The sequence below is a fragment of the Geospiza fortis genome, unplaced genomic scaffold (assembly GCF_000277835.1).
Source record: "Geospiza fortis unplaced genomic scaffold, GeoFor_1.0 scaffold176, whole genome shotgun sequence".
NCBI classification, from domain to species: domain Eukaryota; kingdom Metazoa; phylum Chordata; class Aves; order Passeriformes; family Thraupidae; genus Geospiza; species Geospiza fortis.
In genome coordinates, this window is record NW_005054514.1 from 842,226 (window position 1) to 859,159 (window position 16,934).

Here is a 16,934-nt window from a genome sequence, read left to right on the forward strand (position 1 = left end):
TGTTTTGTTCTGGGTGACACGAACATTGAAGCTGCTGTTTATAGACTAGAATAATTTTTTTGAAAGATTGCTGGGGTTTGTTTTTGTTTTGTTTTTTAGTGACATGGGATCATCCGCTTCATTTCCTGAAGCACTTAATAAAAATACTCCCCCTGGATGGCTTTGTGTACCTTCTCCAAGTCCTCCAGCACCTTGTCCAGGAAAAATTCTGGAAGGAAAATAATGTGGTGGCATATTAAATGTAAAGTAGAATTGCTGAGATTTTGTATGATTGATCAACTCTATTGTGTTCCTTGTATTTCTCTTCTGTTTCCTCATTGGGTTTAATTTGCAGATTAAAGAGTAAGGGACATAAACCCTAATTGTTAATCTGCCTCCATGTTCTTGGTTCAAGAGCACAGGTTATTTCTGTTTATCCAGAGGAGAGTTGTTTATTCTAGGTGGAAATGGCACCGTTCTGATTCCTGGTACCACCCATTTTAGTTATTCTTTTCTATATTTTTAATCTGTAAATCCAGAACTTTGTGTAAATGGGATTTTCTTTTTCCAGAGGAATAAGCGAAAGCCATAAACTCTACTTTCAGAAAGTTTCTCTCTCTGGGTCTCACAGTGAAACTTGGGCCTGAACTTTTGAATTGCTTCAAAACCTTTTTAGTTATAATGCAAGAATAAATACAAGATCATGTTGCATAAGGCAGCACTTTCTTTGCTCTGGGATTATTCTGGTGTTAATCACATTTTGATGGAGTTGAGTTTCTTTTCATTCTTGTCGAGGAATTTCAGATTCTGGGAAAGTTCCCTTCTACCATGACCTGAGGGAATCTCCAGGTGCTCTGTGGTTGAGTTCAGTGGTGGGGTGTTGACTCTTCCTTACACTGGATTCAGGCTTCACTGTACACATATGAAAAGCTTAGAATTTGAATTGTTTAATGGCAAAGTTCACTATAAAAAAATTATTTACACTTTTGTGTGTATGCATACCTGTAAAGTATGCATTTCACCATCTGAAAGTGAAGCCCTGATGCCCTGAAAGGATCTTTCCCTTGTGTTTGTGATTTATGAAGACTCCTTTGTGTTTTGGGCCTTGAAAACCAAAATAAACCACCAGGATTCCTGAACTATGCCCTGTAGTTCAATCAGTACTTTCAAAACAAAACAAAAACCTGGAGGTACTCCTGAAAAACCTCGTGCTGGATACAGCATCCCCCTGAAAAAGAGAAAGCTCAATTAGTTTCCACTTCATTAGGTGCCTCTTTGTGCCCTGCCCAACATGAGCTGAGCTGACTCAGCTGGGCTGTGCTCCCAGCACAGGCAGTGCTGACAGTGAGAATGAGGGGTGCTTTTCCAGGAAGGAAAGTAAACATGACAACTTTCTGAGCTGCTGCTAGAGAATTTAAAGTATGGAAACATGCATTTTTTCTATTTTAAACTGTTCCCTAACGCTTTTCTGATAAGACTGGGAAGTTTGTTTTGAGGTTTTTTTTTTTGTGGTGCAGTTTTTTTGTGGTCAGATGACAAACAGCATAACTTGCTGTTTGTCATCTGAAGACAGATCAGTGAATTTTAAGGCCAGAAAATGCTTTATTCTGGTGTTTATAAAAAAAAAAAAAAGAGACTAGTCCTACAGCTGTTGAAGTGCTTGCAGTGTATTAAGGTGTATAATTTAGGTTACGAAAGGACACATCGTTGCAAAGCTGTCAGTGTGTGGAGTTGTGCAGAGCCTACACCTTGAGCTGTTCCAGTCTTTAACTTCTACCTTACTTTGAAATTTAAATTTCAGCCCCTGGATCCTGGAGTGCCTTTCTATGGTAGATCAAGGAGCCTCTGACTCTCAAGTGCATTTTCCTGTGTCTTCTAAGTAAGCGTTTTAATTAAAAACTCTCTTTTAAGACCAATCTTCTCACAGCCTTTTACTTCTGGCATGTAACCTTCATCTAAATACAAGCTGGGAGACTGTCAATTATCAACAGAAAAAACTTTATATGCAAAATTTTGAGTTAAACGTGTTCCTTGCCTCTCATTTCCTTATAAAAAATAGTAATTCCTCATTTAATGCAACAGTGCTATGTGAGCTTATGAGCTAACAAGATGTAAACAGTGCATGGTGAAATGTCAGACACAAACTGCACCCCTGGTTCTTCCAGCTCATTCTGTGGGCAGGAGCAGGCAGGGTCCTTGTCTCCAGGTGCTGGGAGGAGCTTTGTGGGACCATTCTCCTTTTGCAGCTGGAACAACAAAAACACCTCCTCTGCACTTTTCTGCTGGTTGAAATCCTCTTCTGCTTTTGCATTATTCCCATTACTCACTGTGAAGGTCATTGATGGGATGTTCTCATCCTGCTTCGCTGCATTCCTGTGCTCTCCCAGGCTCTGGGAAACATCCATTTCCTCGTGTTTTCACACTGCTTCTCCATTCTGCTCAAGCACCTCAAGCCTCTTAGAGTCCGCAGCTGTGTCAGGGGGAGTTTGATGACTGAGACAAAGCATTGCCCTGTTTTGTGTGTATTTCCTGGTTCCATGAGCCCTGCATTTCCATCAGGTAGGAGTGTGGATGCTGGGAGAGCTCCAGGTCTTGCGTGCTGTTACTTCATGGTTGATTTGTGTAACTGGAGCTGGCACAACCTAGGATGGGGGTGTTCAGGGGCCACTGCTTTGTTTTCACCTCCAAGGAAGGAGGATGTAAAGGAAATTTAGTTTCATCAGGACCTGCCGTGCCAGGACAAGGATTAACGGGCCCAGACTGAAAGAGGGGAAACTTAAGTGAGATACACAGAGGAAATTCTTCCTTGTGAGGGTGGGGAAGCCCTGGCACATGTTGCTGAAAGAAGCTGTGGCTGCCCCATCCCTGTGAGTGTCCAGGGTCAGGTTGGATATGCTTGGAGCCCCCTGGGATAATGGAAGATGTCCCTGCCCATGGCTGGGGGTGGAATGGGATGGTCTTTAACATCCCTTCCAACCCAAACCATTCCAGGATTCTATGAAGTGGTCTGTCATGTTTATAGGTAAGAGTTGGATGCACACTAAATCAGTATTCAGCTCCAAATTTGGAACTATTCTGGATTTTTCTGTCTGAGAATTCCTCCTGAAGGCCTGGAGAATGCTTTGTGACCAGTGTTTACTCCCAGTCGTGCTGGATAAGATAGAATTCTTCTCAGTGCAATTTCCTACAGATGGGAGGTCAGAAGGAGCTGCAGACTCTGCCCTGCTGGGCTGGACAGGGTCTGTCTGTGCTGCCCAGGCCTGGCAAGGTCAGAGCATTTCTGCTCCTGGGCTCATTGAGACAGCTCCAATTACAGGATTCTTTGTAAAAATACAGCTACTTTTATAAGTACTGGTAAGATGGGAACAAAGTTCCTGTCAGAGTCAGAAATGGATACACAGAGCTGGATTTTTCAGCTCCGTCTTTGCAAAGTCAGAATTAAAGCCTTGTAGTGTGTGAGGGCTGGCCAGAGCTGAAGCAGTGCTCAGATATTTTTTGCAAAGAATGGGACATAAAAATCTCTTTGTACTTGCAAGACTTTTAGGTGCTGCAAGTTGAGTTTGAAGTTGTGTGCCTGGAGTACAACAGTCTCCTTTAGGATTCTCCCAGGGAGCCTGGCTGCTCACCTCTCACGTGAGAAGGCTGCAGCGCTACCAGGAGACACTCCAGACTTGCTCCCACAATGTGCCAATTGTCATTTCATTTCAGAGTGAGAAGCAGCAGACAATGACAGCTACTGCTTTAAGAACACTGTCTGACAGGTAGAAGAGATCTCTGGGGTTTCAACAAATTGCTTTAATAGCTTCAGCTCATAAACAGCTTTATGTGCCCATTTCCTGGTAGACAGCAGCTGCAGTGAGGATCTCTGGTGTAAACAGGGCGTACTTGCAAGCACTGCAGTGTTGTATCGCATCTAGCTGTCCCCTCCCATACCTGGTTCGGTGGGCGGTCCCACGGGTGGTCCCTCCCCACTGGCATCCCATTGGCCACGGTCCTCTTTCCCCGCCCCCTCTCCCCTGGACAAAACCCCATAGCAGGCTGTCTGGGGTCTCTTTCTTTACCTGGGTGGCTGTACCACCTGACGTCCTGTCTCAAGCTAATAAACGGATACCTACACCCACGTGGAGGAAGAGCGCTCCTTGTCTTTTGTCCTTCGTCTATGCTGGTTCCGTGCTGGGCTTGGATTCGTGCTGGCCGGATTGGATTCATATAAGCCCAGAAACCCACGGAACGCGGCACTGCAGTTTGTCCCAGTCTGATGCTGGGCTTTGTGTGTTAAAAATTAGGTCTCGTATAGTTAAGTTCACAGGTATCCAGGGAAAGGCAGAGCACAGAATCACTGAGGCTGGAAAGGCTCTCCAAGAGTATCAAGTCCAAGCTGTGCCTGATCCACACCCTGTCCCCAGCCCAGAGCACTGAGTGCCACATCCAGGCCTTCCTGGGACACCTCCAGGGCTGGGGGCTCCAAACCTCCATGGGCAGCCCCTGCCAAGGCCTGACCATCAGTTCCAGGAGGAAATTCCCGCTGCTGTCCAACCTGACCCTCCCCTGGCGCAGCTCAAGGCTATTTAGCCCCACCTTTAAATTCTCTGCTGTCTTTTCACAGCGTTGCAGGCCTGGTTGTGCTCTCTGGCTGGAGCTGAATTGCTTTTACCACATTTGGGATAGAAACCCAAAGTCTGTTGGCTGCCTTGTTATAACAACGAGTTAAAAGCACCAGTGACTAGGAGGAGGAAGGTTCTTCCTCCCACTGAAATCCCTGAACAGAAGTAGGACTCCCCAGAAGCAGCAGGAAGCTGTGATGTGAATCACTTCCTGCAGTCCGATGCTCAGACCCCGGGTGTTTGCTGTGCAGGGCTCTTCTGCCTCGGCTGCGCTCGGTGTGCGGATGTACGAGCACTCACTCACGCTGGAGTGGCGAGGGGAGAGAGGGGAGGAGTGGCAAGATAAGCATCGACAAAACAGGATTGAATCTTTCCCGTGTGGAACATTCTCCTATAGGCTCCTGTAGTAGGTGAGAGGGACGGCAGCGAGAGAGCCCTCCCCAATTGGCTGCTCCTGCGGTGGCACCATCGGTGATGTCACCCTGGCAGCCTCCACACCAGACTCTCTTTGGAGGCTTTTCTTTCCCGGCAGAACTGTCTGAGAGAGAGAAAGAGAAAAGGGTGATGCTGAAAGTGCTGCCTTCCGTCCCTTTCTGTGAGAGCCGCTGATAAATCCCCAGCGCTCCTCCCAGCAGCGCAGTCGGACCGAAGTTAATGTGAAATTAGCGGGGGGGTAATTAGATTTCAGCGCTTGTGCACGAGAGTTTCGGGTTTGTGAGGAGCAGGCGGAGAGCTGCCGGAAATCCTTGCGCTGCTGAGCGCAGGAAGAAGGGAGATGCAGTGGCACAGGGGGGATTGGGTCAGTCGGGAGCATTTGGGAATCGATAATAGGATAAATGTAAGAAAATAAGGAGAAAAGGCAGAAAAGAAAGGATTGCCTCCCAGACCGTGTCTGCCAGAACTCTCTGACTGGGATTTGTGATACTGAATGCTTGAAACATGGGAACATGTGTTTTTTGTCCCAAAGCACTTGTATGTTGTTGCTGCTGAACACACCTAGCTGAGCATCACATTTGCATGATTTGTATAATTAGCACAGCCACTGCCAGCCAAAACCACACAGGCTGCACGACTTCCCCTTTCTCTTACCAGTTTATTTTGCTCTCCACCCCTTTCTGCTGAATTTGATCTTCTCCAAGTGTTCAGGATTTTATTTTTTAATTGGGCTAGAAATAGGAATTGTGTGTTTGTTTTCCAGGATGAGTGCTTGAAGCAGCAGGTGCCTTTATGCCACTGATTTGATACCGGCTGTAGGAAAGTCTTTGTGACTCAGTCCTCTGTAAAATGGAAATATTAACGTGCTGTGGAAAGATGTTAATGACCTTAGTTAAAAGCAAAGGATTTCTATAATCCTTTCATGTAATGATCCCAAATACCAAGGATATTTTTTCCAAATTCTCAGCCAGTGTAGATAATTTTAGTGTCAGCCAATTGCATGCTAATGTATGCTCTCTGACCTGTTCTGGTGTGATTTATTTTGGATTATATTCTATGTCTGTCTTAGTTTATAAAACCAGATTTAATGACCCATGAAGCAATTACTGAATTTATATTCCTATAGAAGAATATTCCTATGAGACTCAAATTTGTGTGGAGTTCCATGATTTCTGATGGGCTGGTTTTCTGCGCCATATCTTACAGCGATAATGAGGTGATGGTCTTTAGTCTTAAATTACTGAACTGGATGTGTCAGCATGCTGAGTCAGTGAGCATATTTTTAATCTCTGTTTTTGATAAAATTAGTATTTCACATTTATCTCTAGTACAACGCTATGTTTATTCAGGGGGATCAGCCAACGGGAATGCTGCATGAGCTGTGCCATGAGGATCAGGATTTGAAAATCCATTGTGTCATTTCTGCAGTGAGTTGATATTGTGGAGTCTCACTGGAGAGCAGTGGGTCTGTGATATCAACTTGTTGGTGTGAACCAAACTGGGATTGTGCCAAATTCTGCTGCGCAGGGGAGGTGGAGCCTTGGATGTCTCTGTGCACTGGGTGTGAGTGATTCCAAGTGGGATGAGTGATGCTGCCATGTTCTGATGCTTTCTCAGTGCACACACAGAGCCTGGTATAAAATCTGTCCCTCAACATTCTTATCCATAAGGAAATGTGCATTGTTTTCCAGGCAAAATCCCTTGGTCTTCCCACGTCTCCCATGGAGAGCAATGAAAACCTTGCTGGTAAGCCCCACATGCTTTTATCACATGCAGCAGGGCAGTGAGCCAGAAACTCAGTGATGATCTCTGGAGGTCAGGCAGAGCTATTAGAATATGGGTTGGATAGGGTGATTTAAACCTCCTGAAGTCTTTTCTCCAACACACCAGTAAATACCTTCATGTTTTGGCTTGAAGAGAAATGGGGCTTGATTGACATTCACATGCACTGGGCTGCTTTCTTCCTTAGAGCTTCCATTATATTCAACCAGCAGCTGCTTTTCCTTTTTCCCGAAGAGAGTTTCTATGGGTTCTCGGTCAACCTGGTAAAATCTGCCTAAATATTTGCTTTTGCCATCTCTGCCTGGATTTGCTGACAGCCTGGCACACCAGCTTTTGGATGGATGAGTTGCCTCATGCAGGAGAGCTGAACTTTCACATGTGTTGGCTGTGACATCACTGTGCTGTCAGAGGGCTCCCTGTGACAATGTCCTCAAGCTGGTTCACATACCAGGCTCCTCTAAGGTCCTGAAGATGCAGTGGATGCTTTCCAGCATCAGCATCTGTAAGAAGACAACTGGTTTAAAGCATGAGGAAGGGAAGCTGAGGTTTCTGGACAGGCTGGGTTAAGAGTCCCAGTAAGCTCAGTTTGTGCTACCCTTCACTGGGAGTTGCAAATTCAGCAGCACCAAGCAAAGGCTTCTTTCTGCAGGAGGTGTGTGTGAAATATCAGCATCTGGACTGATGAGGGACATGGCTCAGGTTCCCTGTGCACAGTCTGTCCTTTGTGGAACCTGAGGCTGCCCAGGCCACCTCTCTGGACCTCAGTCAGAGCCTGCTGAAGCACACAGTGAGCTCTCCTCCATCCCCCATGATCTCTGGGGCTGCCATGGCCGTGCAGAGCCTGGAGCAGGGCCAGGGGAAGCTCCCACTGTGCCGGTGCAGGCGTTGCGGTGAGGCACAGAGCATTCACAGGGAGGGACAGAGCCGTGGAGGCTGAACTGGCAGCTATTGTTCCTCCTGTGTCTTGTTTGTGCTCCGCAGTTCCAGCCTGGAGTGGGATTTGCTGGGTCTGGCACAGGGAGCTCTCAGGCCAGCTCTGCCTGCAGGTAGTCTCAAAATCATGGAATATCCTCAGCTGGAAGGACCCACAGGGAGCATCGAGTCCAGTCCTGGCCCAACACATGCTCAGGGTCATGGCCCTGCTGGTTCCCAACCCTGCTAGTGCATCCCTAGCCAGCCCTAATCCAGGGATGGAGATTTCCTGCCCCAAGCACACATTTGCCTTTTGTTCCTGGAACCTCTACTCCCTAGCAACTGCTCACAGGGATTTTCCCCCACCCCATGTGTGTTCTGACAGATAATTAACCTTTCAGCAGCTCGATTAACTGCTGCAGCCCTTCCTGATAATGCAGCAACTTCCCTGGAAAACCACACTTTCTCTCATCCCAGCTTGATTTTTAAAAGAAAACATCAATCAATCAACACTGATTCTTCATCATATGACTTTTGTGTGTGTTGATTCTGGGTAACATGAAGAAAAGACAACATTTGGCTTGTGACTAGTGGCAATTTATTGTTTTTAAAAGCTTTTTTTTTTTTAAATCACCTATAACTTGGGTAAAACTGACACTGTATTTTTTCAGAGCTGTGGAGATATTTTAGTGTTCCTATTTGGAATGTTTCAAGGGAAGTCTGCAATTCTAGTGGTGATTTTTTCCTTTTCCTGAGATGTGGGATACTTTGAGATAAAAGAAAATTTCCCTCAATGCATAGACTACATTGTGTTTCACTTTGAGGGTAAGAACAAGGAGATTTGGCTCAAGATGAAGGGGCATAAAATGAGTAAAATCTATATCTCTTTGCATGGTTGTAGGAGGAAAGAAGAAGGTGTGATACACATTTGTAGCATTAGGCTCAGACAGGGAAATAAGAAATAGGATTTGGCCTAAGGATGCTTCTGTAAAGCATTTAATCACAGCAGCCTAGACAGCCTTGTGTGTTACTCATTAGGTCCTGGTTTTTATAGCTGTATTTTTCCTCTATAAACTCTGTAGGGTGGGATAACACAGACTGTTAATAAGGCCATTTATACATAAATTGAATATAAAGTTTGTCACAGCTGTCTGTGCTGAGCTTTCATCTCTTGCAGGGTGCTGGTAGATGCTTAAATATTCTGACCTATGTTGCTTCTGCCTCCCTTTGACTTTCCCTGGCCCGGGAGCAATCACCCAAAGTGTTTGCATTGCCAAAGGTATCGCTGTTGCTTCCCCTGGGTTGCAGCTGTATTTATCCTCCCACTTCTGCCATTCCAAGCTTTGTTCCAAGAGGGATGTGGAGTCCCCCGGCTTTAACCAATGAGCAGCTTCTTGTGTTTGTGCTTTCCCAGGTGCTTTCCCAGCCTCAGCAGCATCTCCTAGCTCCTCAGAGTGCATTACTGCCCTGAGCTTGCCATGGGCTGTTCTTTCACTGGCTGACTGCTAAAATAGCTCTGCTTCAGAAAGGTCATTTTCCAAGAATTTAAAGGGAAAATTGTGGATATATTCTGACAGGTTAGAATCTGTTATGCCGTGGGTTTGCTGAGGAAGGTGAACTGCTTGAGGTGGCTGTAGCAGACCTTTGCCAGCCCTTGAACTTCTCTGCTCTCAGTTTCAGCAGCGCAATCCAGGCTCTACCCTCCCCCCACCCTGCCTGAGGGTCTCTCAGGGCTTTAAGTTCCTGCAGCTGAGCCCCCTCTTTAGTGGCTTATTCTTCCCTCTATCAGGGTCTCTGTCTGACAAATCATAGAATGTTTTAGGTTGGAAGAGACCTTAAAGATCATCCCGTGCCACTCCCTGCCATGGGCAAGGACACCTTCCACTATCCCAGGCTGCTCCAAGCCCCATCCAGTCTGGCCTTGGACACTTCCAGGGATCCAGAGACAGCCACAGCTGCTCTGGGCAACTTGTGCCAGAGCCTCATCACCCTCACAGGGAGGAATTCCTTCCCAATATCCCATCGAACCCTTCCCTCTGGCAGTTTGAAGCCATTCTTCCTTGTCCTGGCACTCCATCCCTTGTAAATTGTTTCTCTCCATTTTCTTGTCAGCCCCTTTAGGTACTGGAATGCCCCGATTAGGTCACCCTGAAGCTTCTCTTCTCCAGGCTGGACAATCCCAATTCTCTCAACCTTTTCTCACAGCAAAGCTGCTCCATCCCTCCAACAGGAGGATGAGGAAACAAAGAAAAATTTAAAAGCAAAACCTTCTTCCTTCCCTGGATCACACCTCTGTTTCCTTGCCATGGAACATGTCTCTGTTCCCATGTGCCAGGAAATTGGATGCACAACCTGCTGGAGGCAGGCATACCAAGAATTTGGGCCTCTGTAAGACGTCTCAAGTTGGGAATCTTAATTGCTAAGCCCTTTTGAAGCCCTTGCTGTAAACACTTCAGGGTCTTTCCTGTCAGGATGGGCTTCTGGCCAGTGGATTTCTATTGTGCCCCCTCCCTTTAACATCAGGATCTTCAGAAGGGCCCTTCCTGACAGTGGTGGTGAGTGCTGGGCTGCTCTCAGCTGTTATTTCTAGGATCAGCTGCCTGATTTGCTGATCCAGAAATCCCAAGATAAACAAGCAGGCTGGCAGGAAGGTGCTGCCCTCCAGCACTGCAGCTGGACTATCAGAGCCAGTATTTCCAAATGTCAGGGGGATCCACCCAGTCTGGAATGTGAGGCTGTTTGCTCTGGCTTGCTGCTCCCTGACCAGACTTGTGTCTGGGGCTGGGCTCCTCTTGAGTTTATCTGTGCTTAGGTGTTAATTCAGGGGTGAAGGATTATTTTGTTCAGAATCCAATGGAATTATCAAGACCTGAAGGTTTCAGAGCTTCCCAATCTCCTGATGGGGCTGAGCTGACAGGACTGGTCCAGCTCAGAGCCTCTGCTCTGTGTTTGTGAGCAAGTGGAAGGAGGGCACTGCAGAATGACTCAGTCTGGATGAATTGTTCTGGCAGGGCCTGACCCTGATATATTCAGGTTTATCCAGGCATAGCTGAATGAAATGGAATGGTCTGGAGTCCTATGATGATCTTTGCCCAAATTACAGTGAGGTTTCTTTTAGTGGAAGTCTGATATTTAAGTCCCCTCTATTCCTTTACTTTTTTCAAGGCTTATTCCCTTCCTTCCTCCCAAGTTTTAAGGTTGGAGGGCCATACAAGTGCTGTTTTATCTTTCCACAAAAAACAAAGAAAAAAAAAAAAAAACAAACCCCAAAACAAAACCATAGAAGAAACCTGCTTGTTTTCAGTATCCACAAAATTCCAGGCAAAACACGTGTACCTTCAGCTGTTCAATGTGGAGTTCAGTAGAGAGCATAAACCCCCAAAGTGTTTTGGAAATAAATATGTTGTGAGGTGTATAGAAGCCTTGGGAAGATGATTTCAGAGGTTGCTTAGGATTTCTCCTTTTCTTTTTCCACTAGAAATGGAATAACATTTGTCACTAAGGTGGAAGAAATCCTTCTTTCCTCACAGACAGGCTCCTGCAGGAGCATTAGTTCTTTTGTTTTAGTTCTGCAGTAAAGGAAGATGCATTTATCCTCAGCTGTGAGGAGTGAATAGTGAAGTATGGCTGTTTGCAGTAGTTCCTCTTTTGGGATGACTTCCAAGGGTTTTACTGCTGTGCTGCCACGATAGAGGGGCAGCCTAAGTTAAAGAGGGAACATAAAAGGTCAGAAGCTTCAGTGGATTAAAATAGGAGGAGAGACTTTGCATCTGTCAAGTCAGCACAGCAGCAGGAGACAGTCTGAGAAAAGCAGCATGTGGGAACAGCAGACACTCCTAGAGCTCTGTCAGCAGTGGCTGTTCCATGAATTTGGGCTAATGATGTTTTAAGGGGTGCGTTGGGGGCAGGCTCAGCCTGACTGTGGGGACTGTCACCCCCCATGCCATGGGTTTGCACTTCCCATGGAGAGTACAAACAGCTGCAATGAAAGTGTGAATATCAAACTGGTGGTAGCACAGAGAGCTCAGCAGGGCCTAGTTTTGGTGGAGAAGATATGTCCTCAGTCAGTGTAGATGAATAATTGTGGGGAGGCCCTGGCACAGGGTGCCCAGAGCAGCTGTGGCTGTCCCTGGATCCCTGGAAGTGTCCAAGGCCAGGTTGGATGGGGCTTGGAGCAGCCTGGGACAGTGGAAGGTGTCCCTGCCCATGGCAGGGAGTGGCACTGGATGATCTTTAAGGTCTCTCCCCACCCAAACAAGGCTGTGATTCCAGGATAACTGCATTCTCCAGCGTGGTCCTGGCTGGAGACTTGAGAGCAGCTGAGCAAGGCACAAGTGGCAACAAGGCCAAGTGTTTGTCCACACAGCAGGGACAAAGTGTGGCCAGCAGCCACGTCACCCCCCGAGAGGGGCCCCTCATTGTGTCCAGGACATCATCACAAAGGGGAGGTTTGTGATGCTGAGGAGGGTGGGGAAAGGACCCTGCTGCTGTGATAAGTGCGTAAGAGCAATCAAAAGCTGGCCCTTCTGGATAATTGATTAATTACTCTCATTTTATTAGGCAATGTATTAAGTAGGGTTCAGTGCACTAAAAACTCATTAACTGGGGCAATCAGGGACAAGCACAAGGAACACATGCAATTTGGTTTTCCCAAGGGTTGCAAAATACCCTCACATACACACAAAACCCCTTTGAAGTCCCAAGGCATCCTATCCTGCAACCTGGAGGAGCAGCACAGCTAAACTGCTCCACCTAGGCCTGGCTGCCCTGCATAAGGGCTGTCAGGACCCTGCCTTGGGAATTATTGGGACTTTTACTCTGACACTGTGATGATCACAAATAAAAGATGCTTGTAAAGTTTGCTTTAAAGCGGTGGGAAGAGTTGGGAGTCCTCCCCACAGCCCCATGAAGGAGCAGGTGTTGTAGACAGTCCAGAGGAGGCACCAGGATGATCAGAAGGATGGAGCAGCTCTGCTGGAAGGAAAGGCTGGATTGTTCAGCCTGGAGAAAAGAAGGTTTGGGTTGACCTCATTGTGGCCTTCCAGTGACTGAAGGAAGCTAAAAGAAAGATGGAGAGAGACTTTCCAAGGGCCTGGAGTGCCAGGACAGGAGGGAATGGCTTCCCACTGCCAGAGAGAAAGGTTAGATGGGATCTTGGGAAGGAATTCCTCCCTGTGAGGGTAGGGAGCGGCAGGGATGGAATTCCCAGAGAAGCTGTGGCTGCCCCTGGATCCTTGGAAGTGTCCAAGGCCAGGGACTGGAAGCATCCTGGGATAGTGGAAGGTGTCCTTGCCCATGGCAGGGGGTGGAACGGGTTGATCTGTAATGTCCTTTCCAATCCAAACCATTCTGTAACTCCATGGTGTGAATGGACACAAGTCCATAGCCCAGGCTTGGAATATAGTTCTGCCAAACTTAATCTGGGTAGGAGATTCTGACAGGGTCCGGGTAATACCAGAGTCCAGTAACTCCCTAAGAAAGCCACCCTAATCCCCATCCTCCCAACTCATTTTCATGCCCAGCGGAGCACTGCCTGGTGCAGCACAGACCAAATGGGAGCTGGATCTCAAATCCTCTTGGCAAATCTTTGTCTGGCTTGTCAGGAATTGGGGTTGGCAGCCTGCTGTCAACCTTGAATATTCTGTAGAGATTGGGACCATTCCAGATGGAACTGATGAGCTGCAGGTTGTTTGAGTGTGCAGGGTGGCTCAGTGGGCTCTTCCCCCATCGACATCCGTCCTCTGCAGTGAAGAACCATTGACTTAATGCAGTGCTGAAAGGTAATTTTGCTGTTCAGGGTGCTGGATACAGCTCAGGAACATGGGTAGAAAACGGTGTATATTTATAGGCCTCTCATCAATATATATGAACTATAGAATGAAATGTTTTCCCAGAAAAAAAGCTGAGTGTGAGAACTGCTGACAGATTGGAGCAGGGCCTGTGGTGGGGCATGGAGAGGCAGCAAAGATGGATGCAGCAATTATGATGAAGGCAAACTCTGCTGACAAATTGGCTGGTTCCCCTTTTTCCTTTCAGTTAGGAGTGACAAATGGTTTAATTTATATTACTTCCTACATTAAACAACAGCATGGCCGAATGCCTGAAGATCCATCTATGAATGGATTTTAATGTGTTTTCTTTTGAGAGGTTCCCAGTGAATTTTGCCTTTGGTTCTAGTCTGTTAGGTCCCTGCAAAGTGGCGTTTGCAAGAAGGAAGGATTGCAGTGCAATTAAAATTCCTTGTTCTTTTTCTTTCTCCTTACTGGAACTCCTGTGTGAGGAGTGGATTGTTTCTGTTTGGAAGATCCAATTAAGATTCAACACTGAAGGCCTTAGAGGTGGCCTTTAAAACTCAATATAGGTGGAGCAGGAGTGCTGCAGGATATCTTATTTATTTCACATTCTTAAAGAATTTTCACTTGATATGACAATTAGAAATATAATAAACATAGATAGGAATAACCCTTTGATTTACAGTGCTGAAAATGTTGCCTGTACTTTCAAAAAATGGGATTAACCAAATATAACTTGCTGTCTACACATAAGAATGCAGAGATTTTTCTCAGTAAATATTAACATTTTAGTGAGCTCTGCTTCAATTTTCCCAGACTGTGTTGAAAATTTTAATCAGGTGTTATTTTTAACTGTGGATAGAAAATAGCTAATTTCTAGGAACAAGAGGATAGTGAACAGAAAGTGTGAGCACTGCTTTTGTTGCATTTGGCTGTGTCTTCTTTTTTGGATTTACCCACCGACACATCCAAGTTTTTCTCAATGTGTCTGTTTATCAAAAGCAGCCTGTGATGGATCTCTGTGAGTAATTTTGGTCTGTGCTGTGTTGATAAGTGTTCAGCACCCTGAACCCACCCTGGTGTGAGTCCCTGTGCCAAACATCCCCCACCCCTTTCCAGAGACCTGCTTCTAACCCTAAAATCTGACAATCCTGAAAATCCTGCTGTTCTCCCTCTGTAAAATTGTCACAAAGGGATTTCTTTCCTCCCTTGCCTTCTTTGGACTGTGGAGATTTGGGCTTTGGGGCAGGGGCAGCCAAGGGCTTTGGGCACAGGCAGCGCCAGTGATGCCCTAGTTTCAGTTCTGTCTCACCACTAATGGACAGCAGAGTTGTGTCAGCTCCAGCTCCTCGGGAGGGGGACATAGGCTGAGCCTAGAGTGCTCTGAAACCTCCTTTGTGCCAAACTGATACGGCAGTGCATCCTCTGATGCTGGTTTTGTTGTTTCCGATGGGGATTTGTACAAGACTTCACAAATGGTACACATCCAAGGACATTTCCCTCAGGTTTTTATTTATTTAATTGATTAATGTAAGTCCAGCTGTCTGAGAGCAGAAATTCCTCAGTAACACAGAAAACAGAACCAATCCAAGGTGAAGGCCGATTTCGGGAGAGGCTTGGCAATGGGTAACCAAGGCAACGTGGCCTGTTTGGAAATCAGTGCTTGCAGCAGCCCCCCATTTTATGTGCAGAATGGTCAGCATTAAAAATTAGGGAAAACAAGGTGAGACATCTGAGGCAGACAAAATCATCAGGCAGGGTGTCAGTGGTGCTGTGTGGGAGCTGGACCAACTGGGGATGGATGGTCATTGCTGGTGGAGTCATTGTTTCACAAGGGGTGAAAGAGTCTGGTACTGCTAATCCAGAAATGAAAATAGAGCTTGCAAGATTTTTGGCTAAAGTGGTCTCAGTCTGCTCTGTTTTTACACTGTGAATCTTTGGCAGAACTCAGACAGCAACTGTTTATTAATAGAGGGGAAAAATGTAGCCCAAAGCCTTCCCTGAATGGGAAAATTCCTCTGGGTCTGATTTGAATCGCTCAATTGGACATGGGGATAAACAGGAGGGAGACACAAGGAGTGTTTTAAGCCATTTTTGTATTCCCATCATCTGTTAAAAGCCCCGGGGTAAACAGGTATGTGGCTGCTTTAATTTACATTCACACTGTGATATTCTTTGGCTGATCATGTCTTTCTTTTCACTGAATATCCCTTCAGCACCTCTCCTGGTCAATACAGAAATTGTGACTTTAGGCTTTTAGGGAATGATCTGTGGAGCAGGGAGATGATCTTGTATGGATGTATCTGAACCAGACCTTAGCTTTTGGGTTTCTTACAATTGTAGGGGGTTGCTCTCTGTCCCAGCCAGTCCTTCTGGATCAGCATTCCCCAGGGCTTTCCTGTGTTTATGTGGGGACAATCAGATCTCCTGGGACATGGGCTCAGTTTTGCACCAGCACATATGGAAACTGTGACCCCTGGAGCTGACCCAACAATGCTGAATTCATTTCACACAAGCCCCATCCAGGTGCTGCTAAAGTTGTGTCAAACCCAGGCCCAGGGGCTGAGTCAGGGACCAAGTACAGCTCTGCAGGAACCTCATGGCCAGGTTTGAAGGTGGTCCTGGACACCTGAGAATCCCTTGTCACACCTTTATCATGCTGCTGGCCAGTGGGATAACATGCCAACACCAGCACAGCTTTACCCTGCTGGAAGTGGATGAATCCACAACTGATAAACTGCCTGGAAAAAGGCATTGGAGGAGGGGTTTGTACCCATGGATGGTTTTATTGCCCAGTGCTTTTTGTCATATAAAGTGAGCCCAATCTTTCATTGTGCAGGAATGGGTGACTTTTTGGCTTCTTCAGCACCTGGAGAGTGAGGGGTTGGATGGTTGTGCTTTGTCTTTAGCTGGGCCTCGTTTCAGTGAGGTTTAAGCTAAAATCCAGTGATCTACAGTGAGAATTGCATGGAGAGGAGGGTATGTTGGTGCAGTGGAGCTGATGGCAGTTCACACCCTGCAGGATGGGGACACAGAGCCCCATGTCTGCAGGAGCTCTCTAACCTCTGAAGAACTGCATTCTGCTGCCATTGCTATAGTAACTTTCTGCCTCCTGATTTTGTTATGAATGGCAGTGGGAAAGCCTCCGTGCAGGCTCCAGCTGATGCCCTGCTGTTCTAAACATCCTCACAGCTCGCTTTCCTTTTTAACCCCTGAGTGCACAGCGCTTTTTAGCCAGGGGTTCCTTTGTGAGCTTGTGCTTTCTTCCTTTGTCTCTGCACACTCCACAACGAACCATATGTCCACAGCACACAAAGAGGGGAAATTTGGGAGCTTTGTACAGTTGGATCTTTGCAACACAGCACAGGAGGGAATGCTGGTGGGCATTCTGGGGAGACAGCAGCTTACCGTGGTGTTTTTGCAGGAGGAA